Source organism: Misgurnus anguillicaudatus, chromosome 22 (assembly GCF_027580225.2).
Source record: "Misgurnus anguillicaudatus chromosome 22, ASM2758022v2, whole genome shotgun sequence".
NCBI lineage: Eukaryota > Metazoa > Chordata > Actinopteri > Cypriniformes > Cobitidae > Misgurnus > Misgurnus anguillicaudatus.
In genome coordinates this window covers 11,166,777-11,190,433 of record NC_073358.2, presented here as the reverse complement: position 1 = coordinate 11,190,433, position 23,657 = coordinate 11,166,777, and the positions used below count along the sequence as shown (strand labels likewise).

The 23,657-nt window shown below is 46.3% G+C and overlaps 22 non-coding genes across 22 annotated transcripts; all 22 read right to left on the bottom strand.

The window, feature by feature from the left end:
* Positions 1 to 407: 407 nt before the first annotated feature.
* Positions 408 to 479, bottom strand: trnap-agg (transfer RNA proline (anticodon AGG)). Its single transcript has one exon. It is a non-coding gene; the product is annotated as a tRNA-Pro (tRNA).
* Positions 480 to 868: 389 nt separating this feature from the next.
* trnap-cgg (transfer RNA proline (anticodon CGG)) lies at positions 869 to 940 on the bottom strand. The gene has a single exon. It is a non-coding gene; the product is annotated as a tRNA-Pro (tRNA).
* A 920-nt stretch (positions 941 to 1,860) lies between these two features.
* Positions 1,861 to 1,933, bottom strand: trnaf-gaa (transfer RNA phenylalanine (anticodon GAA)). Its single transcript has one exon. It is a non-coding gene; the product is annotated as a tRNA-Phe (tRNA).
* A 2,106-nt stretch (positions 1,934 to 4,039) lies between these two features.
* On the bottom strand, positions 4,040 to 4,111 carry trnap-agg (transfer RNA proline (anticodon AGG)). Its single transcript has one exon. It is a non-coding gene; the product is annotated as a tRNA-Pro (tRNA).
* Positions 4,112 to 4,500: 389 nt separating this feature from the next.
* Positions 4,501 to 4,572, bottom strand: trnap-cgg (transfer RNA proline (anticodon CGG)). The gene has a single exon. It is a non-coding gene; the product is annotated as a tRNA-Pro (tRNA).
* Positions 4,573 to 5,492: 920 nt separating this feature from the next.
* Positions 5,493 to 5,565, bottom strand: trnaf-gaa (transfer RNA phenylalanine (anticodon GAA)). Its single transcript has one exon. It is a non-coding gene; the product is annotated as a tRNA-Phe (tRNA).
* Positions 5,566 to 5,638: 73 nt separating this feature from the next.
* Positions 5,639 to 5,712, bottom strand: trnai-aau (transfer RNA isoleucine (anticodon AAU)). Its single transcript has one exon. It is a non-coding gene; the product is annotated as a tRNA-Ile (tRNA).
* Positions 5,713 to 7,674: 1,962 nt separating this feature from the next.
* On the bottom strand, positions 7,675 to 7,746 carry trnap-agg (transfer RNA proline (anticodon AGG)). Its single transcript has one exon. It is a non-coding gene; the product is annotated as a tRNA-Pro (tRNA).
* A 389-nt stretch (positions 7,747 to 8,135) lies between these two features.
* On the bottom strand, positions 8,136 to 8,207 carry trnap-cgg (transfer RNA proline (anticodon CGG)). The gene has a single exon. It is a non-coding gene; the product is annotated as a tRNA-Pro (tRNA).
* Positions 8,208 to 9,127: 920 nt separating this feature from the next.
* On the bottom strand, positions 9,128 to 9,200 carry trnaf-gaa (transfer RNA phenylalanine (anticodon GAA)). Its single transcript has one exon. It is a non-coding gene; the product is annotated as a tRNA-Phe (tRNA).
* A 73-nt stretch (positions 9,201 to 9,273) lies between these two features.
* On the bottom strand, positions 9,274 to 9,347 carry trnai-aau (transfer RNA isoleucine (anticodon AAU)). Its single transcript has one exon. It is a non-coding gene; the product is annotated as a tRNA-Ile (tRNA).
* Positions 9,348 to 11,306: 1,959 nt separating this feature from the next.
* trnap-agg (transfer RNA proline (anticodon AGG)) lies at positions 11,307 to 11,378 on the bottom strand. Its single transcript has one exon. It is a non-coding gene; the product is annotated as a tRNA-Pro (tRNA).
* A 389-nt stretch (positions 11,379 to 11,767) lies between these two features.
* trnap-cgg (transfer RNA proline (anticodon CGG)) lies at positions 11,768 to 11,839 on the bottom strand. Its single transcript has one exon. It is a non-coding gene; the product is annotated as a tRNA-Pro (tRNA).
* Positions 11,840 to 12,758: 919 nt separating this feature from the next.
* On the bottom strand, positions 12,759 to 12,831 carry trnaf-gaa (transfer RNA phenylalanine (anticodon GAA)). Its single transcript has one exon. It is a non-coding gene; the product is annotated as a tRNA-Phe (tRNA).
* A 2,106-nt stretch (positions 12,832 to 14,937) lies between these two features.
* On the bottom strand, positions 14,938 to 15,009 carry trnap-agg (transfer RNA proline (anticodon AGG)). The gene has a single exon. It is a non-coding gene; the product is annotated as a tRNA-Pro (tRNA).
* A 389-nt stretch (positions 15,010 to 15,398) lies between these two features.
* trnap-cgg (transfer RNA proline (anticodon CGG)) lies at positions 15,399 to 15,470 on the bottom strand. The gene has a single exon. It is a non-coding gene; the product is annotated as a tRNA-Pro (tRNA).
* A 910-nt stretch (positions 15,471 to 16,380) lies between these two features.
* On the bottom strand, positions 16,381 to 16,453 carry trnaf-gaa (transfer RNA phenylalanine (anticodon GAA)). Its single transcript has one exon. It is a non-coding gene; the product is annotated as a tRNA-Phe (tRNA).
* A 2,106-nt stretch (positions 16,454 to 18,559) lies between these two features.
* On the bottom strand, positions 18,560 to 18,631 carry trnap-agg (transfer RNA proline (anticodon AGG)). Its single transcript has one exon. It is a non-coding gene; the product is annotated as a tRNA-Pro (tRNA).
* A 389-nt stretch (positions 18,632 to 19,020) lies between these two features.
* trnap-cgg (transfer RNA proline (anticodon CGG)) lies at positions 19,021 to 19,092 on the bottom strand. The gene has a single exon. It is a non-coding gene; the product is annotated as a tRNA-Pro (tRNA).
* Positions 19,093 to 22,016: 2,924 nt separating this feature from the next.
* Positions 22,017 to 22,088, bottom strand: trnap-cgg (transfer RNA proline (anticodon CGG)). Its single transcript has one exon. It is a non-coding gene; the product is annotated as a tRNA-Pro (tRNA).
* A 920-nt stretch (positions 22,089 to 23,008) lies between these two features.
* Positions 23,009 to 23,081, bottom strand: trnaf-gaa (transfer RNA phenylalanine (anticodon GAA)). The gene has a single exon. It is a non-coding gene; the product is annotated as a tRNA-Phe (tRNA).
* A 73-nt stretch (positions 23,082 to 23,154) lies between these two features.
* On the bottom strand, positions 23,155 to 23,228 carry trnai-aau (transfer RNA isoleucine (anticodon AAU)). Its single transcript has one exon. It is a non-coding gene; the product is annotated as a tRNA-Ile (tRNA).
* Positions 23,229 to 23,657: the final 429 nt, after the last annotated feature.

The following is a 23,657-nucleotide window of genomic DNA, read 5'->3' as shown; positions in this document are numbered from 1 at the left end:
ATTTTTGTCAGCACATGTTTTCCGGCAACCCGCAACCTTTTGCAAAGCTGTACAAATCGAGACACAGGAACACAGTTAACTTCGATTAAGGTCAAAAATGCATACTTTCCACTCAAGTAGACATCTGAAAATCAATTTGAAAAATACCATTGGACAAACAGAAATTTCAATCTTGTCTTGCCTGGCCAAAGAGAAATAAAAACACATTGAAAGAAATTCTAACTGAGGTTGTTATATGTTATGCATGAAAAATTTTAGGTGTGTGATTTGTTCTGTTGCATTTTCCTTGAAATTATTTGAAACGTGGCACCCTGTAGGTCTTTTGTCACTGTTAAGAGATATGAGGGCTACCCTTGCCGTTTGTCATGGACATTTCTGTCCTGCCTTTAAGCAACGAGTCTAAAGACGGGCTCGTCCGGGATTTGAACCCGGGACCTCTCGCACCCTAAGCGAGAATCATACCCCTAGACCAACGAGCCAAGCCGCCGAGCTGGCCCAGCTGAACCTCCGGGATACGTATTTTCACCACTACGCAGCCGGCTTCCACAAGCCAAAGCGGTCACCTGTCTTCTTTAAGGGGAATTAGCTCAGCATGCGAGAGGTAGCGTGATCGATGCCCGCATTCTTCACGTGAGTGTGATTTGTTGCTCATTTTTTTGACGCGACTCACCGGGCCATCACAGTATGCGTGCACTCCCTGTGGTAGCGTTTGCGGCTCACACTTGCAGAAAAGGGAATAAGCGTACACCAACGTTCGTACTCCTGTCGTAATTCGATAGGTTTAAATGCACTTCCACGATTGCTTGTAGACATCCCTATTCTGTACAGGTCACTACTTGAGCCTGGCTGCGTAAGAACATTGAAAGTCGGGCTCGTCCGGGATTTGAACCCGGGACCTCTCGCACCCGAAGCGAGAATCATACCCCTAGACCAACGAGCCAAGCGCCACCACTGGCATTCCACCTTCCATTACGTTGCCACCAGCATCCACATGCAAAGAGGTCGTCAGTTGGACATGAGGGGAATTGGCTTGAATGGTAGAGCGCTCGCTTGATGTGAAAGACTCGGCCATCGCAGTACATGTGGGTTCCCTATAGGAGCTTTTGAGGCCCACCAGCTACAGAAAAGTTCTTCTCATTGGGTCCTGCTCATACATTTGGCCAGAAAAAGCCAGCAGTTCCTCAGTTTGGCAACTGAGCACACACACGAAATGCTTCCATACGTATATTCATTCACAAGCAGCTGGAGGTTTAAATTCCAAAGGTGTTTAGTTGCAATTTAGTATGGGAAACATTTTCTTTTAACGTCCATTTGTCTTCCCGTCATTTCTGGTAAGTTTATTATTACATTTTACTTTAAGATTGTAAACATGACGTGTGTGTTTTCTTTGGCCTGTACACATGAGCCGTGTATTTCACGTGGCCTGTTCTTTGGCCTAAGCATAGATTTTTCGTTCATTTTAAGGTTTAATACATGCTTAATTTGTTTTGTTGAATGGTACTTGTATTTGCTGAAATTTGACCCCTTGTATACTGTAGGCCCAATGCGACTGTCAAAAGAATGAAGTGCTAATGTGGCTTAAATTACAACATATTTAGTTTACAGTGTGTGCGCACTGGTTGAAAAATGGTGGGGGGGAACAAACATTGGCCCCACAGACACGGTTTTGCTTGGAAAGCCCAAAGTCCGACAGGTCCCACCGAGACTTGAAAGTCGGGTCGCTGGATTCAGAGTCCAGAGTGCTACCCATTACACCATGGAACCCTGTTGTGGTTGGACGCCTGGCCCACTGGGTCACGGAGAAAAGGTCACACTGCTTGGGCCATATAGGGTAAGCATCTCTCAGAAAGGGGCTTTCAATGCCGAAACCCGGGATCGAACCAGGGACCTTTAGATCTTCAGTCTAACGCTCTCCCAACTGAGCTATTTCGGCCAGACACCACTGTCCTGCAAGAATTTCCGTGAAAGTTCACAACAAGCAGCAGAAAGCGGCAGAGAAAACCGCATGGCCCGTACGGGGATCGAACCCCCGACCTTGGCGTTATTAGCACCACGCTCTAACCAACTGAGCTAACCGGCCACGTGGGCGCAGGCTGTTCGGCCAAGGTTTGTGCCAGTGCTGTTGCGTCAAGTGGCAAATCTGAAAACGGGCTGGTCCGGGATTTGAATCTCACGCGCCCATAGCGAAAATAGTACCCCTAGGCCAACGAGTCGAGTGTCGCAGTCGTCTTTGGCAAGGGGAATTAGCTCAAGTGGTAGAGCGCTCGCTTAGCATGCGAGAAGTAGCGGGATCGATGCCCGCATTCTCCACGTAAGCATGACTTTGGGTTGTTTGTTTTACTGATTTAACAGACTGGGCCGTCTCAGTGTGCTTGCGCTCCCCATGGGAGCGGCTAAGACTCGCTCAAGCAGCAAAGGGCCTGTTTGGTCCAGCTCGCAAATTTTGCAGCAAAAAGCCAACTTCTAGTGTCGGTTTTCAGCATGGCAACTGAAATACACAGGACAGTCTCCCATATGCAAATTTTGTCACGAGGCAACAGGGAGCACAAACTTTTCCTCCGGAGAGCATTCAGTCGCCATTCAAATTGGAATGATTTGTCCACAGGTTATGGTAAGTTCTTACTGCATTTCATTTTGAGATTGTTCACATGAGCTATGTTTTTCACTTTCCTTTCATTTAATTTCTTGAAATGTGTTTTCTCATTGTGGGAGAGTGTCAAAATGAGTACTTGTCAAAAGTAGTATATGCTAAATGCTTGAAATTTACAACACACCTTGGCGTAAATGTTGATGTATTTTCTTAAATTTGCGTTCCTAACTAGCGGTCACCACAGTGGGCAGTTACTCAAAAAGCCATGTCTTTGATTTGCATGATGGCAAAGTTGCACATCAATCGCTGCAGGGGACATTAGTGAAGAAATGCCAATGACACTAGTGAAGACGTGTCAGAAATGCCAAGTGGCCCTGGAATATCACTCACCATTCACTCTATCCTAGAAGACTCTTGCAAATTAAAGAATGTTGACACATCAAGTGACATCTAAGAAGGCATATAATGGTTGCATTTTCCAAGTATTGATTTTAGATTGAGAAAAAGTTCTGATTAATCATCTGACACCAAATTGGACACCATGCATCCCTAGCTACATTTTAGTCTCATAGCTCCAGGCACCTCAGGGTACCTACTGAAGCCCAGTGCCCAGTATGGTGCACCTTTCCTGGCTAGGAGGGAGGAGTACAAATAGCGTGGTTGTTTTCCAGGGTTCTGGACACAACAAAGCGAAGGTAGCACAATCTGATAGCTAGCAGAAATTGACAGAATACCGGACTTCCAGGGTGTTCAACCTGGCAGCCTACACCAAACAATGTGCATCTTTGTTGGCTTAGACAAAGACTGAGGCCATCAAGGAACCCCTCACCTAGAGGAACTGGCTGGCAGGCAGATCGCCAGACCGGGGCCATCAGGGATATATGGAGATACAAATGGTACATCAGGGAGACCACCTAAACCCAGAAATAGACCTTCAATGCGGATACAGAGCCTTGTGATTATTACGCTATCTCTTCATTGTGTTGACATTTGTGCATTTGTCAGAAGCTTTCATCCAAGGCAACACGCATTCAATGTACACATTTTTGTCAGCACATGTTTTCCGGCAACCCGCAACCTTTTGCAAAGCTGTACAAATCGAGACACAGGAACACAGTTAACTTCGATTAAGGTCAAAAATGCATACTTTCCACTCAAGTAGACATCTGAAAATCAATTTGAAAAATACCTTTGGACAAACAGAAATTTCAATCTTGTCTTGCCTGGCCAAAGAGAAATAAAAACACATTGAAAGAAATTCTAACTGAGGTTGTCATATGTTATGCATGAAAAAGTTTAGGTGTGTGATTTGTTCTGTTGCATTTTCCTTGAAATTATTTGAAACGTGGCACCCTGTAGGTCTTTTGTCACTGTTAAGAGATATGAGGGCTACCCTTGCCGTTTGTCATGGACATTTCTGTCCTGCCTTTAAGCAACGAGTCTAAAGACGGGCTCGTCCGGGATTTGAACCCGGGACCTCTCGCACCCTAAGCGAGAATCATACCCCTAGACCAACGAGCCAAGCCGCCGAGCTGGCCCAGCTGAACCTCCGGGATACGTATTTTCACCACTACGCAGCCGGCTTCCACAAGCCAAAGCGGTCACCTGTCTTCTTTAAGGGGAATTAGCTCAGCATGCGAGAGGTAGCGTGATCGATGCCCGCATTCTTCACGTGAGTGTGATTTGTTGCTCATTTTTTTGACGCGACTCACCGGGCCATCACAGTATGCGTGCACTCCCTGTGGTAGCGTTTGCGGCTCACACTTGCAGAAAAGGGAATAAGCGTACACCAACGTTCGTACTCCTGTCGTAATTCGATAGGTTTAAATGCACTTCCACGATTGCTTGTAGACATCCCTATTCTGTACAGGTCACTACTTGAGCCTGGCTGCGTAAGAACATTGAAAGTCGGGCTCGTCCGGGATTTGAACCCGGGACCTCTCGCACCCGAAGCGAGAATCATACCCCTAGACCAACGAGCCAAGCGCCACCACTGGCATTCCACCTTCCATTACGTTGCCACCAGCATCCACATGCAAAGAGGTCGTCAGTTGGACATGAGGGGAATTGGCTTGAATGGTAGAGCGCTCGCTTGATGTGAAAGACTCGGCCATCGCAGTACATGTGGGTTCCCTATAGGAGCTTTTGAGGCCCACCAGCTACAGAAAAGTTCTTCTCATTGGGTCCTGCTCATACATTTGGCCAGAAAAAGCCAGCAGTTCCTCAGTTTGGCAACTGAGCACACACACGAAATGCTTCCATACGTATATTCATTCACAAGCAGCTGGAGGTTTAAATTCCAAAGGTGTTTAGTTGCAATTTAGTATGGGAAACATTTTCTTTTAACGTCCATTTGTCTTCCCGTCATTTCTGGTAAGTTTATTATTACATTTTACTTTAAGATTGTAAACATGACGTGTGTGTTTTCTTTGGCCTGTACACATGAGCCGTGTATTTCACGTGGCCTGTTCTTTGGCCTAAGCATAGATTTTTCGTTCATTTTAAGGTTTAATACATGCTTAATTTGTTTTGTTGAATGGTACTTGTATTTGCTGAAATTTGACCCCTTGTATACTGTAGGCCCAATGCGACTGTCAAAAGAATGAAGTGCTAATGTGGCTTAAATTACAACATATTTAGTTTACAGTGTGTGCGCACTGGTTGAAAAATGGTGGGGGGGAACAAACATTGGCCCCACAGACACGGTTTTGCTTGGAAAGCCCAAAGTCCGACAGGTCCCACCGAGACTTCAAAGTCGGGTCGCTGGATTCAGAGTCCAGAGTGCTACCCATTACACCATGGAACCCTGTTGTGGTTGGACGCCTGGCCCACTGGGTCACGGAGAAAAGGTCACACTGCTTGGGCCATATAGGGTAAGCATCTCTCAGAAAGGGGCTTTCAATGCCGAAACCCGGGATCGAACCAGGGACCTTTAGATCTTCAGTCTAACGCTCTCCCAACTGAGCTATTTCGGCCAGACACCCCTGTCCTGCAAGAATTTCCGTGAAAGTTCACAACAAGCAGCAGAAAGCGGCAGAGAAAACCGCATGGCCCGTACGGGGATCGAACCCGCGACCTTGGCGTTATTAGCACCACGCTCTAACCAACTGAGCTAACCGGCCACGTGGGCGCAGGCTGTTCGGCCAAGGTTTGTGCCAGTGCTGTTGCGTCAAGTGGCAAATCTGAAAACGGGCTGGTCCGGGATTTGAATCTCACGCGCCCATAGCGAAAATAGTACCCCTAGGCCAACGAGTCGAGTGTCGCAGTCGTCTTTGGCAAGGGGAATTAGCTCAAGTGGTAGAGCGCTCGCTTAGCATGCGAGAAGTAGCGGGATCGATGCCCGCATTCTCCACGTAAGCATGACTTTGGGTTGTTTGTTTTACTGATCTAACAGACTGGGCCGTCTCAGTGTGCTTGCGCTCCCCATGGGAGCGGCTAAGACTCGCTCAAGCAGCAAAGGGCCTGTTTTTTTTTCCAGCTCGCAAATTTTGCAGCAAAAAGCCAACTTCTAGTGTCGGTTTTCAGCATGGCAACTGAAATACACAGGACAGTCTCCCATATGCAAATTTTGTCACGAGGCAACAGGGAGCACAAACTTTTCCTCCGGAGAGCATTCAGTCGCCATTCAAATTGGAATGATTTGTCCACAGGTTATGGTAAGTTCTTACTGCATTTCATTTTGAGATTGTTCACATGAGCTATGTTTTTCACTTTCCTTTCATTTAATTTCTTGAAATGTGTTTTCTCATTGTGGGAGAGTGTCAAAATGAGTACTTGTCAAAAGTAGTATATGCTAAATGCTTGAAATTTACAACACACCTTGGCGTAAATGTTGATGTATTTTCTTAAATTTGCGTTCCTAACTAGCGGTCACCACAGTGGGCAGTTACTCAAAAAGCCATGTCTTTGATTTGCATGATGGCAAAGTTGCACATCAATCGCTGCAGGGGACATTAGTGAAGAAATGCCAATGACACTAGTGAAGACGTGTCAGAAATGCCAAGTGGCCCTGGAATATCACTCACCATTCACTCTATCCTAGAAGACTCTTGCAAATTAAAGAATGTTGACACATCAAGTGACATCTAAGAAGGCATATAATGGTTGCATTTTCCAAGTATTGATTTTAGATTGAGAAAAAGTTCTGATTAATCATCTGACACCAAATTGGACACCATGCATCCCTAGCTACATTTTAGTCTCATAGCTCCAGGCACCTCAGGGTACCTACTGAAGCCCAGTGCCCAGTATGGTGCACCTTTCCTGGCTAGGAGGGAGGAGTACAAATAGCGTGGTTGTTTTCCAGGGTTCTGGACACAACAAAGCGAAGGTAGCACAATCTGATAGCTAGCAGAAATTGACAGAATACCGGACTTCCAGGGTGTTCAACCTGGCAGCCTACACCAAACAATGTGCATCTTTGTTGGCTTAGACAAAGACTGAGGCCATCAAGGAACCCCTCACCTAGAGGAACTGGCTGGCAGGCAGATCGCCAGACCGGGGCCATCAGGGATATATGGAGATACAAATGGTACATCAGGGAGACCACCTAAACCCAGAAATAGACCTTCAATGCGGATACAGAGCCTTGTGATTATTACGCTATCTCTTCGTTGTGTTGACATTTGTGCATTTGTCAGAAGCTTTCATCCAAGGCAACACGCATTCAATGTACACATTTTTGTCAGCACATGTTTTCCGGCAACCCGCAACCTTTTGCAAAGCTGTACAAATCGAGACACAGGAACACAGTTAACTTCGATTAAGGTCAAAAATGCATACTTTCCACTCAAGTAGACATCTGAAAATCAATTTGAAAAATACCTTTGGACAAACAGAAATTTCAATCTTGTCTTGCCTGGCCAAAGAGAAATAAAAACACATTGAAAGAAATTCTAACTGAGGTTGTCATATGTTATGCATGAAAAAGTTTAGGTGTGTGATTTGTTCTGTTGCATTTTCCTTGAAATTATTTGAAACGTGGCACCCTGTAGGTCTTTTGTCACTGTTAAGAGATATGAGGGCTACCCTTGCCGTTTGTCATGGACATTTCTGTCCTGCCTTTAAGCAACGAGTCTAAAGACGGGCTCGTCCGGGATTTGAACCCGGGACCTCTCGCACCCTAAGCGAGAATCATACCCCTAGACCAACGAGCCAAGCCGCCGAGCTGGCCCAGCTGAACCTCCGGGATACGTATTTTCACCACTACGCAGCCGGCTTCCACAAGCCAAAGCGGTCACCTGTCTTCTTTAAGGGGAATTAGCTCAGCATGCGAGAGGTAGCGTGATCGATGCCCGCATTCTTCACGTGAGTGTGATTTGTTGCTCATTTTTTTGACGCGACTCACCGGGCCATCACAGTATGCGTGCACTCCCTGTGGTAGCGTTTGCGGCTCACACTTGCAGAAAAGGGAATAAGCGTACACCAACGTTCGTACTCCTGTCGTAATTCGATAGGTTTAAATGCACTTCCACGATTGCTTGTAGACATCCCTATTCTGTACAGGTCACTACTTGAGCCTGGCTGCGTAAGAACATTGAAAGTCGGGCTCGTCCGGGATTTGAACCCGGGACGTCTCGCACCCGAAGCGAGAATCATACCCCTAGACCAACGAGCCAAGCGCCACCACTGGCATTCCACCTTCCATTACGTTGCCACCAGCATCCACATGCAAAGAGGTCGTCAGTTGGACATGAGGGGAATTGGCTTGAATGGTAGAGCGCTCGCTTGATGTGAAAGACTCGGCCATCGCAGTACATGTGGGTTCCCTATAGGAGCTTTTGAGGCCCACCAGCTACAGAAAAGTTCTTCTCATTGGGTCCTGCTCATACATTTGGCCAGAAAAAGCCAGCAGTTCCTCAGTTTGGCAACTGAGCACACACACGAAATGCTTCCATACGTATATTCATTCACAAGCAGCTGGAGGTTTAAATTCCAAAGGTGTTTAGTTGCAATTTAGTATGGGAAACATTTTCTTTTAACGTCCATTTGTCTTCCCGTCATTTCTGGTAAGTTTATTATTACATTTTACTTTAAGATTGTAAACATGACGTGTGTGTTTCCTTTGGCCTGTACACATGAGCCGTGTATTTCACGTATCCTGTTCTTTGGCCTAAGCATAGATTTTTCGTTCATTTTAAGGTTTAATACATGCTTAATTTGTTTTGTTGAATGGTACTTGTATTTGCTGAAATTTGACCCCTTGTATACTGTAGGCCCAATGCGACTGTCAAAAGAATGAAGTGCTAATGTGGCTTAAATTACAACATATTTAGTTTACAGTGTGTGCGCACTGGTTGAAAAATGGTGGGGGGGAACAAACATTGGCCCCACAGACACGGTTTTGCTTGGAAAGCCCAAAGTCCGACAGGTCCCACCGAGACTTGAAAGTCGGGTCGCTGGATTCAGAGTCCAGAGTGCTACCCATTACACCATGGAACCCTGTTGTGGTTGGACGCCTGGCCCACTGGGTCACGGAGAAAAGGTCACACTGCTTGGGCCATATAGGGTAAGCATCTCTCAGAAAGGGGCTTTCAATGCCGAAACCCGGGATCGAACCAGGGACCTTTAGATCTTCAGTCTAACGCTCTCCCAACTGAGCTATTTCGGCCAGACACCCCTGTCCTGCAAGAATTTCCGTGAAAGTTCACAACAAGCAGCAGAAAGCGGCAGAGAAAACCGCATGGCCCGTACGGGGATCGAACCCGCGACCTTGGCGTTATTAGCACCACGCTCTAACCAACTGAGCTAACCGGCCACGTGGGCGCAGGCTGTTCGGCCAAGGTTTGTGCCAGTGCTGTTGCGTCAAGTGGCAAATCTGAAAACGGGCTGGTCCGGGATTTGAATCTCACGCGCCCATAGCGAAAATAGTACCCCTAGGCCAACGAGTCGAGTGTCGCAGTCGTCTTTGGCAAGGGGAATTAGCTCAAGTGGTAGAGCGCTCGCTTAGCATGCGAGAAGTAGCGGGATCGATGCCCGCATTCTCCACGTAAGCATGACTTTGGGTTGTTTGTTTTACTGATCTAACAGACTGGGCCGTCTCAGTGTGCTTGCGCTCCCCATGGGAGCGGCTAAGACTCGCTCAAGCAGCAAAGGGCCTGTTTGGTCCAGCTCGCAAATTTTGCAGCAAAAAGCCAACTTCTAGTGTCGGTTTTCAGCATGGCAACTGAAATACACAGGACAGTCTCCCATATGCAAATTTTGTCACGAGGCAACAGGGAGCACAAACTTTTCCTCCGGAGAGCATTCAGTCGCCATTCAAATTGGAATGATTTGTCCACAGGTTATGGTAAGTTCTTACTGCATTTCATTTTGAGATTGTTCACATGAGCTATGTTTTTCACTTTCCTTTCATTTAATTTCTTGAAATGTGTTTTCTCATTGTGGGAGAGTGTCAAAATGAGTACTTGTCAAAAGTAGTATATGCTAAATGCTTGAAATTTACAACACACCTTGGCGTAAATGTTGATGTATTTTCTTAAATTTGCGTTCCTAACTAGCGGTCACCACAGTGGGCAGTTACTCAAAAAGCCATGTCTTTGATTTGCATGATGGCAAAGTTGCACATCAATCGCTGCAGGGGACATTAGTGAAGAAATGGCAATGACACTAGTGAAGACGTGTCAGAAATGCCAAGTGGCCCTGGAATATCACTCACCATTCACTCTATCCTAGAAGACTCTTTCAAATTAAAGAATGTTGACACATCAAGTGACATCTAAGAAGGCATATAATGGTTGCATTTTCCAAGTATTGATTTTAGATTGAGAAAAAGTTCTGATTAATCATCTGACACCAAATTGGACACCATGCATCCCTAGCTACATTTTAGTCTCATAGCTCCAGGCACCTCAGGGTACCTACTGAAGCCCAGTGCCCAGTATGGTGCACCTTTCCTGGCTAGGAGGGAGGAGTACAAATAGCGTGGTTGTTTTCCAGGGTTCTGGACACAACAAAGCGAAGGTAGCACAATCTGATAGCTAGCAGAAATTGACAGAATACCGGACTTCCAGGGTGTTCAACCTGGCAGCCTACACCAAACAATGTGCATCTTTGTTGGCTTAGACAAAGACTGAGGCCATCAAGGAACCCCTCACCTAGAGGAACTGGCTGGCAGGCAGATCGCCAGACCGGGGCCATCAGGGATATATGGAGATACAAATGGTACATCAGGGAGACCACCTAAACCCAGAAATAGACCTTCAATGCGGATACAGAGCCTTGTGATTATTACGCTATCTCTTCGTTGTGTTGACATTTGTGCATTTGTCAGAAGCTTTCATCCAAGGCAACACGCATTCAATGTACACATTTTTGTCAGCACATGTTTTCCGGCAACCCGCAACCTTTTGCAAAGCTGTACAAATCGAGACACAGGAACACAGTTAACTTCGATTAAGGTCAAAAATGCATACTTTCCACTCAAGTAGACATCTGAAAATCAATTTGAAAAATACCTTTGGACAAACAGAAATTTCAATCTTGTCTTGCCTGGCCAAAGAGAAATAAAAACACATTGAAAGAAATTCTAACTGAGGTTGTCATATGTTATGCATGAAAAAGTTTAGGTGTGTGATTTGTTCTGTTGCATTTTCCTTGAAATTATTTGAAACGTGGCACCCTGTAGGTCTTTTGTCACTGTTAAGAGATATGAGGGCTACCCTTGCCGTTTGTCATGGACATTTCTGTCCTGCCTTTAAGCAACGAGTCTAAAGACGGGCTCGTCCGGGATTTGAACCCGGGACCTCTCGCACCCTAAGCGAGAATCATACCCCTAGACCAACGAGCCAAGCCGCCGAGCTGGCCCAGCTGAACCTCCGGGATACGTATTTTCACCACTACGCAGCCGGCTTCCACAAGCCAAAGCGGTCACCTGTCTTCTTTAAGGGGAATTAGCTCAGCATGCGAGAGGTAGCGTGATCGATGCCCGCATTCTTCACGTGAGTGTGATTTGTTGCTCATTTTTTTGACGCGACTCACCGGGCCATCACAGTATGCGTGCACTCCCTGTGGTAGCGTTTGCGGCTCACACTTGCAGAAAAGGGAATAAGCGTACACCAACGTTCGTACTCCTGTCGTAATTCGATAGGTTTAAATGCACTTCCACGATTGCTTGTAGACATCCCTATTCTGTACAGGTCACTACTTGAGCCTGGCTGCGTAAGAACATTGAAAGTCGGGCTCGTCCGGGATTTGAACCCGGGACCTCTCGCACCCGAAGCGAGAATCATACCCCTAGACCAACGAGCCAAGCGCCACCACTGGCATTACACCTTCCATTACGTTGCCACCAGCATCCACATGCAAAGAGGTCGTCAGTTGGACATGAGGGGAATTGGCTTGAATGGTAGAGCGCTCGCTTGATGTGAAAGACTCGGCCATCGCAGTACATGTGGGTTCCCTATAGGAGCTTTTGAGGCCCACCAGCTACAGAAAAGTTCTTCTCATTGGGTCCTGCTCATACATTTGGCCAGAAAAAGCCAGCAGTTCCTCAGTTTGGCAACTGAGCACACACACGAAATGCTTCCATACGTATATTCATTCACAAGCAGCTGGAGGTTTAAATTCCAAAGGTGTTTAGTTGCAATTTAGTATGGGAAACATTTTCTTTTAACGTCCATTTGTCTTCCCGTCATTTCTGGTAAGTTTATTATTACATTTTACTTTAAGATTGTAAACATGACGTGTGTGTTTCCTTTGGCCTGTACACATGAGCCGTGTATTTCACGTGGCCTGTTCTTTGGCCTAAGCATAGATTTTTCGTTCATTTTAAGGTTTAATACATGCTTAATTTGTTTTGTTGAATGGTACTTGTATTTGCTGAAATTTGACCCCTTGTATACTGTAGGCCCAATGCGACTGTCAAAAGAATGAAGTGCTAATGTGGCTTAAATTACAACATATTTAGTTTACAGTGTGTGCGCACTGGTTGAAAAATGGTGGGGGGAACAAACATTGGCCCCACAGACACGGTTTTGCTTGGAAAGCCCAAAGTCCGACAGGTCCCACCGAGACTTGAAAGTCGGGTCGCTGGATTCAGAGTCCAGAGTGCTACCCATTACACCATGGAACCCTGTTGTGGTTGGACGCCTGGCCCACTGGGTCACGGAGAAAAGGTCACACTGCTTGGGCCATATAGGGTAAGCATCTCTCAGAAAGGGGCTTTCAATGCCGAAACCCGGGATCGAACCAGGGACCTTTAGATCTTCAGTCTAACGCTCTCCCAACTGAGCTATTTCGGCCAGACACCCCTGTCCTGCAAGAATTTCCGTGAAAGTTCACAACAAGCAGCAGAAAGCGGCAGAGAAAACCGCATGGCCCGTACGGGGATCGAACCCCCGACCTTGGCGTTATTAGCACCACGCTCTAACCAACTGAGCTAACCGGCCACGTGGGCGCAGGCTGTTCGGCCAAGGTTTGTGCCAGTGCTGTTGCGTCAAGTGGCAAATCTGAAAACGGGCTGGTCCGGGATTTGAATCTCACGCGCCCATAGCGAAAATAGTACCCCTAGGCCAACGAGTCGAGTGTCGCAGTCGTCTTTGGCAAGGGGAATTAGCTCAAGTGGTAGAGCGCTCGCTTAGCATGCGAGAAGTAGCGGGATCGATGCCCGCATTCTCCACGTAAGCATGACTTTGGGTTGTTTGTTTTACTGATCTAACAGACTGGGCCGTCTCAGTGTGCTTGCGCTCCCCATGGGAGCGGCTAAGACTCGCTCAAGCAGCAAAGGGCCTGTTTGGTCCAGCTCGCAAATTTTGCAGCAAAAAGCCAACTTCTAGTGTCGGTTTTCAGCATGGCAACTGAAATACACAGGACAGTCTCCCATATGCAAATTTTGTCACGAGGCAACAGGGAGCACAAACTTTTCCTCCGGAGAGCATTCAGTCGCCATTCAAATTGGAATGATTTGTCCACAGGTTATGGTAAGTTCTTACTGCATTTCATTTTGAGATTGTTCACATGAGCTATGTTTTTCACTTTCCTTTCATTTAATTTCTTGAAATGTGTTTTCTCATTGTGGGAGAGTGTCAAAATGAGTACTTGTCAAAAGTAGTATATGCTAAATGCTTGAAATTTACAACACACCTTGGCGTAAATGTTGATGTATTTTCTTAAATTTGCGTTCCTAACTAGCGGTCACCACAGTGGGCAGTTACTCAAAAAGCCATGTCTTTGATTTGCATGATGGCAAAGTTGCACATCAATCGCTGCAGGGGACATTAGTGAAGAAATGCCAATGACACTAGTGAAGACGTGTCAGAAATGCCAAGTGGCCCTGGAATATCACTCACCATTCACTCTATCCTAGAAGACTCTTGCAAATTAAAGAATGTTGACACATCAAGTGACATCTAAGAAGGCATATAATGGTTGCATTTTCCAAGTATTGATTTTAGATTGAGAAAAAGTTCTGATTAATCATCTGACACCAAATTGGACACCATGCATCCCTAGCTACATTTTAGTCTCATAGCTCCAGGCACCTCAGGGTACCTACTGAAGCCCAGTGCCCAGTATGGTGCACCTTTCCTGGCTAGGAGGGAGGAGTACAAATAGCGTGGTTGTTTTCCAGGGTTCTGGACACAACAAAGCGAAGGTAGCACAATCTGATAGCTAGCAGAAATTGACAGAATACCGGACTTCCAGGGTGTTCAACCTGGCAGCCTACACCAAACAATGTGCATCTTTGTTGGCTTAGACAAAGACTGAGGCCATCAAGGAACCCCTCACCTAGAGGAACTGGCTGGCAGGCAGATCGCCAGACCGGGGCCATCAGGGATATATGGAGATACAAATGGTACATCAGGGAGACCACCTAAACCCAGAAATAGACCTTCAATGCGGATACAGAGCCTTGTGATTATTACGCTATCTCTTCGTTGTGTTGACATTTGTGCATTTGTCAGAAGCTTTCATCCAAGGCAACACGCATTCAATGTACACATTTTTGTCAGCACATGTTTTCCGGCAACCCGCAACCTTTTGCAAAGCTGTACAAATCGAGACACAGGAACACAGTTAACTTCGATTAAGGTCAAAAATGCATACTTTCCACTCAAGTAGACATCTGAAAATCAATTTGAAAAATACCTTTGGACAAACAGAAATTTCAATCTTGTCTTGCCTGGCCAAAGAGAAATAAAAACACATTGAAAGAAATTCTAACTGAGGTTGTCATATGTTATGCATGAAAAAGTTTAGGTGTGTGATTTGTTCTGTTGCATTTTCCTTGAAATTATTTGAAACGTGGCACCCTGTAGGTCTTTTGTCACTGTTAAGAGATATGAGGGCTACCCTTGCCGTTTGTCATGGACATTTCTGTCCTGCCTTTAAGCAACGAGTCTAAAGACGGGCTCGTCCGGGATTTGAACCCGGGACCTCTCGCACCCTAAGCGAGAATCATACCCCTAGACCAACGAGCCAAGCCGCCGAGCTGGCCCAGCTGAACCTCCGGGATACGTATTTTCACCACTACGCAGCCGGCTTCCACAAGCCAAAGCGGTCACCTGTCTTCTTTAAGGGGAATTAGCTCAGCATGCGAGAGGTAGCGTGATCGATGCCCGCATTCTTCACGTGAGTGTGATTTGTTGCTCATTTTTTTGACGCGACTCACCGGGCCATCACAGTATGCGTGCACTCCCTGTGGTAGCGTTTGCGGCTCACACTTGCAGAAAAGGGAATAAGCGTACACCAACGTTCGTACTCCTGTCGTAATTCGATAGGTTTAAATGCACTTCCACGATTGCTTGTAGACATCCCTATTCTGTACAGGTCACTACTTGAGCCTGGCTGCGTAAGAACATTGAAAGTCGGGCTCGTCCGGGATTTGAACCCGGGACCTCTCGCACCCGAAGCGAGAATCATACCCCTAGACCAACGAGCCAAGCGCCACCACTGGCATTCCACCTTCCATTACGTTGCCACCAGCATCCACATGCAAAGAGGTCGTCAGTTGGACATGAGGGGAATTGGCTTGAATGGTAGAGCGCTCGCTTGATGTGAAAGACTCGGCCATCGCAGTACATGTGGGTTCCCTATAGGAGCTTTTGAGGCCCACCAGCTACAGAAAAGTTCTTCTCATTGGGTCCTGCTCATACATTTGGCCAGAAAAAGCCAGCAGTTCCTCAGTTTGGCAACTGAGCACACACACGAAATGCTTCCATACGTATATTCATTCACAAGCAGCTGGAGGTTTAAATTCCAAAGGTGTTTAGTTGCAATTTAGTATGGGAAACATTTTCTTTTAACGTCCATTTGTCTTCCCGTCATTTCTGGTAAGTTTATTATTACATTTTACTTTAAGATTGTAAACATGACGTGTGTGTTTCCTTTGGCCTGTACACATGAGCCGTGTATTTCACGTGGCCTGTTCTTTGGCCTAAGCATAGATTTTTCGTTCATTTTAAGGTTTAATACATGCTTAATTTGTTTTGTTGAATGGTACTTGTATTTGCTGAAATTTGACCCCTTGTATACTGTAGGCCCAATGCGACTGTCAAAAGAATGAAGTGCTAATGTGGCTTAAATTACAACATATTTAGTTTACAGTGTGTGCGCACTGGTTGAAAAATGGTGGGGGGGAACAAACATTGGCCCCACAGACACGGTTTTGCTTGGAAAGCCCAAAGTCCGACAGGTCCCACCGAGACTTGAAAGTCGGGTCGCTGGATTCAGAGTCCAGAGTGCTACCCATTACACTGTTGTGGTTGGACGCCTGGCCCACTGGGTCACGGAGAAAAGGTCACACTGCTTGGGCCATATAGGGTAAGCATCTCTCAGAAAGGGGCTTTCAATGCCGAAACCCGGGATCGAACCAGGGACCTTTAGATCTTCAGTCTAACGCTCTCCCAACTGAGCTATTTCGGCCAGACACCCCTGTCCTGCAAGAATTTCCGTGAAAGTTCACAACAAGCAGCAGAAAGCGGCAGAGAAAACCGCATGGCCCGTACGGGGATCGAACCCCCGACCTTGGCGTTATTAGCACCACGCTCTAACCAACTGAGCTAACCGGCCACGTGGGCGCAGGCTGTTCGGCCAAGGTTTGTGCCAGTGCTGTTGCGTCAAGTGGCAAATCTGAAAACGGGCTGGTCCGGGATTTGAATCTCACGCGCCCATAGCGAAAATAGTACCCCTAGGCCAACGAGTCGAGTGTCGCAGTCGTCTTTGGCAAGGGGAATTAGCTCAAGTGGTAGAGCGCTCGCTTAGCATGCGAGAAGTAGCGGGATCGATGCCCGCATTCTCCACGTAAGCATGACTTTGGGTTGTTTGTTTTACTGATCTAACAGACTGGGCCGTCTCAGTGTGCTTGCGCTCCCCATGGGAGCGGCTAAGACTCGCTCAAGCAGCAAAGGGCCTGTTTGGTCCAGCTCGCAAATTTTGCAGCAAAAAGCCAACTTCTAGTGTCGGTTTTCAGCATGGCAACTGAAATACACAGGACAGTCTCCCATATGCAAATTTTGTCACGAGGCAACAGGGAGCACAAACTTTTCCTCCGGAGAGCATTCAGTCGCCATTCAAATTGGAATGATTTGTCCACAGGTTATGGTAAGTTCTTACTGCATTTCATTTTGAGATTGTTCACATGAGCTATGTTTTTCACTTTCCTTTCATTTAATTTCTTGAAATGTGTTTTCTCATTGTGGGAGAGTGTCAAAATGAGTACTTGTCAAAAGTAGTATATGCTAAATGCTTGAAATTTACAACACACCTTGGCGTAAATGTTGATGTATTTTCTTAAATTTGCGTTCCTAACTAGCGGTCACCACAGTGGGCAGTTACTCAAAAAGCCATGTCTTTGATTTGCATGATGGCAAAGTTGCACATCAATCGCTGCAGGGGACATTAGTGAAGAAATGGCAATGACACTAGTGAAGACGTGTCAGAAATGCCAAGTGGCCCTGGAATATCACTCACCATTCACTCTATCCTAGAAGACTCTTGCAAATTAAAGAATGTTGACACATCAAGTGACATCTAAGAAGGCATATAATGGTTGCATTTTCCAAGTATTGATTTTAGATTGAGAAAAAGTTCTGATTAATCATCTGACACCAAATTGGACACCATGCATCCCTAGCTACATTTTAGTCTCATAGCTCCAGGCACCTCAGGGTACCTACTGAAGCCCAGTGCCCAGTATGGTGCACCTTTCCTGGCTAGGAGGGAGGAGTACAAATAGCGTGGTTGTTTTCCAGGGTTCTGGACACAACAAAGCGAAGGTAGCACAATCTGATAGCTAGCAGAAATTGACAGAATACCGGACTTCCAGGGTGTTCAACCTGGCAGCCTACACCAAACAATGTGCATCTTTGTTGGCTTAGACAAAGACTGAGGCCATCAAGGAACCCCTCACCTAGAGGAACTGGCTGGCAGGCAGATCGCCAGACCGGGGCCATCAGGGATATATGGAGATACAAATGGTACATCAGGGAGACCACCTAAACCCAGAAATAGACCTTCAATGCGGATACAGAGCCTTGTGATTATTACGCTATCTCTTCGTTGTGTTGACATTTGTGCATTTGTCAGAAGCTTTCATCCAAGGCAACACGCATTCAATGTACACATTTTTGTCAGCACATGTTTTCCGGCAACCCGCAACCTTTTGCAAAGCTGTACAAATCGAGACACAGGAACACAGTTAACTTCGATTAAGGTCAAAAATGCATACTTTCCACTCAAGTAGACATCTGAAAATCAATTTGAAAAATACCTTTGGACAAACAGAAATTTCAATCTTGTCTTGCCTGGCCAAAGAGAAATAAAAACACATTGAAAGAAATTCTAACTGAGGTTGTCATATGTTATGCATGAAAAAGTTTAGGTGTGTGATTTGTTCTGTTGCATTTTCCTTGAAATTATTTGAAACGTGGCACCCTGTAGGTCTTTTGTCACTGTTAAGAGATATGAGGGCTACCCTTGCCATTTGTCATGGACATTTCTGTCCTGCCTTTAAGCAACGAGTCTAAAGACGGGCTCGTCCGGGATTTGAACCCGGGACCTCTCGCACCCTAAGCGAGAATCATACCCCTAGACCAACGAGCCAAGCCGCCGAGCTGGCCCAGCTGAACCTCCGGGATACGTATTTTCACCACTACGCAGCCGGCTTCCACAAGCCAAAGCGGTCACCTGTCTTCTTTAAGGGGAATTAGCTCAGCATGCGAGAGGTAGCGTGATCGATGCCCGCATTCTTCACGTGAGTGTGATTTGTTGCTCATTTTTTTGACGCGACTCACCGGGCCATCACAGTATGCGTGCACTCCCTGTGGTAGCGTTTGCGGCTCACACTTGCAGAAAAGGCAATAAGCGTACACCAACGTTCGTACTCCTGTCGTAATTCGATAGGTTTAAATGCACTTCCACGATTGCTTGTAGACATCCCTATTCTGTACAGGTCACTACTTGAGCCTGGCTGCGTAAGAACATTGAAAGTCGGGCTCGTCCGGGATTTGAACCCGGGACCTCTCGCACCCGAAGCGAGAATCATACCCCTAGACCAACGAGCCAAGCGCCACCACTGGCATTCCACCTTCCATTACGTTGCCACCAGCATCCACATGCAAAGAGGTCGTCAGTTGGACATGAGGGGAATTGGCTTGAATGGTAGAGCGCTCGCTTGATGTGAAAAACTCGGCCATCGCAGTACATGTGGGTTCCCTATAGGAGCTTTTGAGGCCCACCAGCTACAGAAAAGTTCTTCTCATTGGGTCCTGCTCATACATTTGGCCAGAAAAAGCCAGCAGTTCCTCAGTTTGGCAACTGAGCACACACACGAAATGCTTCCATACGTATATTCATTCACAAGCAGCTGGAGGTTTAAATTCCAAAGGTGTTTAGTTGCAATTTAGTATGGGAAACATTTTCTTTTAACGTCCATTTGTCTTCCCGTCATTTCTGGTAAGTTTATTATTACATTTTACTTTAAGATTGTAAACATGACGTGTGTGTTTCCTTTGGCCTGTACACATGAGCCGTGTATTTCACGTGGCCTGTTCTTTGGCCTAAGCATAGATTTTTCGTTCATTTTAAGGTTTAATACATGCTTAATTTGTTTTGTTGAATGGTACTTGTATTTGCTGAAATTTGACCCCTTGTATACTGTAGGCCCAATGCGACTGTCAAAAGAATGAAGTGCTAATGTGGCTTAAATTACAACATATTTAGTTTACAGTGTGTGCTCAAGTGGTAGAGCGCTCGCTTAGCATGCGAGAAGTAGCGGGATCGATGCCCGCATTCTCCACGTAAGCATGACTTTGGGTTGTTTGTTTTACTGATCTAACAGACTGGGCCGTCTCAGTGTGCTTGCGCTCCCCATGGGAGCGGCTAAGACTCGCTCAAGCAGCAAAGGGCCTGTTTGGTCCAGCTCGCAAATTTTGCAGCAAAAAGCCAACTTCTAGTGTCGGTTTTCAGCATGGCAACTGAAATACACAGGACAGTCTCCCATATGCAAATTTTGTCACGAGGCAACAGGGAGCACAAACTTTTCCTCCGGAGAGCATTCAGTCGCCATTCAAATTGGAATGATTTGTCCACAGGTTATGGTAAGTTCTTACTGCATTTCATTTTGAGATTGTTCACATGAGCTATGTTTTTCACTTTCCTTTCATTTAATTTCTTGAAATGTGTTTTCTCATTGTGGGAGAGTGTCAAAATGAGTACTTGTCAAAAGTAGTATATGCTAAATGCTTGAAATTTACAACACACCTTGGCGTAAATGTTGATGTATTTTCTTAAATTTGCGTTCCTAACTAGCGGTCACCACAGTGGGCAGTTACTCAAAAAGCCATGTCTTTGATTTGCATGATGGCAAAGTTGCACATCAATCGCTGCAGGGGACATTAGTGAAGAAATGCCAATGACACTAGTGAAGACGTGTCAGAAATGCCAAGTGGCCCTGGAATATCACTCACCATTCACTCTATCCTAGAAGACTCTTGCAAATTAAAGAATGTTGACACATCAAGTGACATCTAAGAAGGCATATAATGGTTGCATTTTCCAAGTATTGATTTTAGATTGAGAAAAAGTTCTGATTAATCATCTGACACCAAATTGGACACCATGCATCCCTAGCTACATTTTAGTCTCATAGCTCCAGGCACCTCAGGGTACCTACTGAAGCCCAGTGCCCAGTATGGTGCACCTTTCCTGGCTAGGAGGGAGGAGTACAAATAGCGTGGTTGTTTTCCAGGGTTCTGGACACAACAAAGCGAAGGTAGCACAATCTGATAGCTAGCAGAAATTGACAGAATACCGGACTTCCAGGGTGTTCAACCTGGCAGCCTACACCAAACAATGTGCATCTTTGTTGGCTTAGACAAAGACTGAGGCCATCAAGGAACCCCTCACCTAGAGGAACTGGCTGGCAGGCAGATCGCCAGACCGGGGCCATCAGGGATATATGGAGATACAAATGGTACATCAGGGAGACCACCTAAACCCAGAAATAGACCTTCAATGCGGATACAGAGCCTTGTGATTATTACGCTATCTCTTCGTTGTGTTGACATTTGTGCATTTGTCAGAAGCTTTCATCCAAGGCAACACGCATTCAATGTACACATTTTTGTCAGCACATGTTTTCCGGCAACCCGCAACCTTTTGCAAAGCTGTACAAATCGAGACACAGGAACACAGTTAACTTCGATTAAGGTCAAAAATGCATACTTTCCACTCAAGTAGACATCTGAAAATCAATTTGAAAAATACCTTTGGACAAACAGAAATTTCAATCTTGTCTTGCCTGGCCAAAGAGAAATAAAAACACATTGAAAGAAATTCTAACTGAGGTTGTCATATGTTATGCATGAAAAAGTTTAGGTGTGTGATTTGTTCTGTTGCATTTTCCTTGAAATTATTTGAAACGTGGCACCCTGTAGGTCTTTTGTCACTGTTAAGAGATATGAGGGCTACCCTTGCCGTTTGTCATGGACATTTCTGTCCTGCCTTTAAGCAACGAGTCTAAAGACGGGCTCGACCGGGATTTGAACCCGGGACCTCTCGCACCCTAAGCGAGAATCATACCCCTAGACCAACGAGCCAAGCCGCCGAGCTGGCCCAGCTGAACCTCCGGGATACGTATTTTCACCACTACGCAGCCGGCTTCCACAAGCCAAAGCGGTCACCTGTCTTCTTTAAGGGGAATTAGCTCAGCATGCGAGAGGTAGCGTGATCGATGCCCGCATTCTTCACGTGAGTGTGATTTGTTGCTCATTTTTTTGACGCGACTCACCGGGCCATCACAGTATGCGTGCACTCCCTGTGGTAGCGTTTGCGGCTCACACTTGCAGAAAAGGGAATAAGCGTACACCAACGTTCGTACTCCTGTCGTAATTCGATAGGTTTAAATGCACTTCCACGATTGCTTGTAGACATCCCTATTCTGTACAGGTCACTACTTGAGCCTGTCTGCGTAAGAACATTGAAAGTCGGGCTCGTCCGGGATTTGAACCCGGGACCTCTCGCACCCGAAGCGAGAATCATACCCCTAGACCAACGAGCCAAGCGCCACCACTGGCATTCCACCTTCCATTACGTTGCCACCAGCATCCACATGCAAAGAGGTCGTCAGTTGGACATGAGGGGAATTGGCTTGAATGGTAGAGCGCTCGCTTGATGTGAAAGACTCGGCCATCGCAGTACATGTGGGTTCCCTATAGGAGCTTTTGAGGCCCACCAGCTACAGAAAAGTTCTTCTCATTGGGTCCTGCTCATACATTTGGCCAGAAAAAGCCAGCAGTTCCTCAGTTTGGCAACTGAGCACACACACGAAATGCTTCCATACGTATATTCATTCACAAGCAGCTGGAGGTTTAAATTCCAAAGGTGTTTAGTTGCAATTTAGTATGGGAAACATTTTCTTTTAACGTCCATTTGTCTTCCCGTCATTTCTGGTAAGTTTATTATTACATTTTACTTTAAGATTGTAAACATGACGTGTGTGTTTCCTTTGGCCTGTACACATGAGCCGTGTATTTCACGTGGCCTGTTCTTTGGCCTAAGCATAGATTTTTCGTTCATTTTAAGGTTTAATACATGCTTAATTTGTTTTGTTGAATGGTACTTGTATTTGCTGAAATTTGACCCCTTGTATACTGTAGGCCCAATGCGACTGTCAAAAGAATGAAGTGCTAATGTGGCTTAAATTACAACATATTTAGTTTACAGTGTGTGCGCACTGGTTGAAAAATGGTGGGGGGGAACAAACATTGGCCCCACAGACACGGTTTTGCTTGGAAAGCCCAAAGTCCGACAGGTCCCACCGAGACTTGAAAGTCGGGTCGCTGGATTCAGAGTCCAGAGTGCTACCCATTACACCATGGAACCCTGTTGTGGTTGGACGCCTGGCCCACTGGGTCACGGAGAAAAGGTCACACTGCTTGGGCCATATAGGGTAAGCATCTCTCAGAAAGGGGCTTTCAATGCCGAAACCCGGGATCGAACCAGGGACCTTTAGATCTTCAGTCTAACGCTCTCCCAACTGAGCTATTTCGGCAAGACACCCCTGTCCTGCAAGAATTTCCGTGAAAGTTCACAACAAGCAGCAGAAAGCGGCAGAGAAAACCGCCTGGCCCGTACGGGGATCGAACCCGCGACCTTGGCGTTATTAGCACCACGCTCTAACCAACTGAGCTAACCGGCCACGTGGGCGCAGGCTGTTCGGCCAAGGTTTGTGCCAGTGCTGTTGCGTCAAGTGGCAAATCTGAAAACGGGCTGGTCCGGGATTTGAATCTCACGCGCCCATAGCGAAAATAGTACCCCTAGGCCAACGAGTCGAGTGTCGCAGTCGTCTTTGGCAAGGGGAATTAGCTCAAATGGTAGAGCGCTCGCTTAGCATGCGAGAAGTAGCGGGATCGATGCCCGCATTCTCCACGTAAGCATGACTTTGGGTTGTTTGTTTTACTGATCTAACAGACTGGGCCGTCTCAGTGTGCTTGCGCTCCCCATGGGAGCGGCTAAGACTCGCTCAAGCAGCAAAGGGCCTGTTTGGTCCAGCTCGCAAATTTTGCAGCAAAAAGCCAACTTCTAGTGTCGGTTTTCAGCATGGCAACTGAAATACACAGGACAGTCT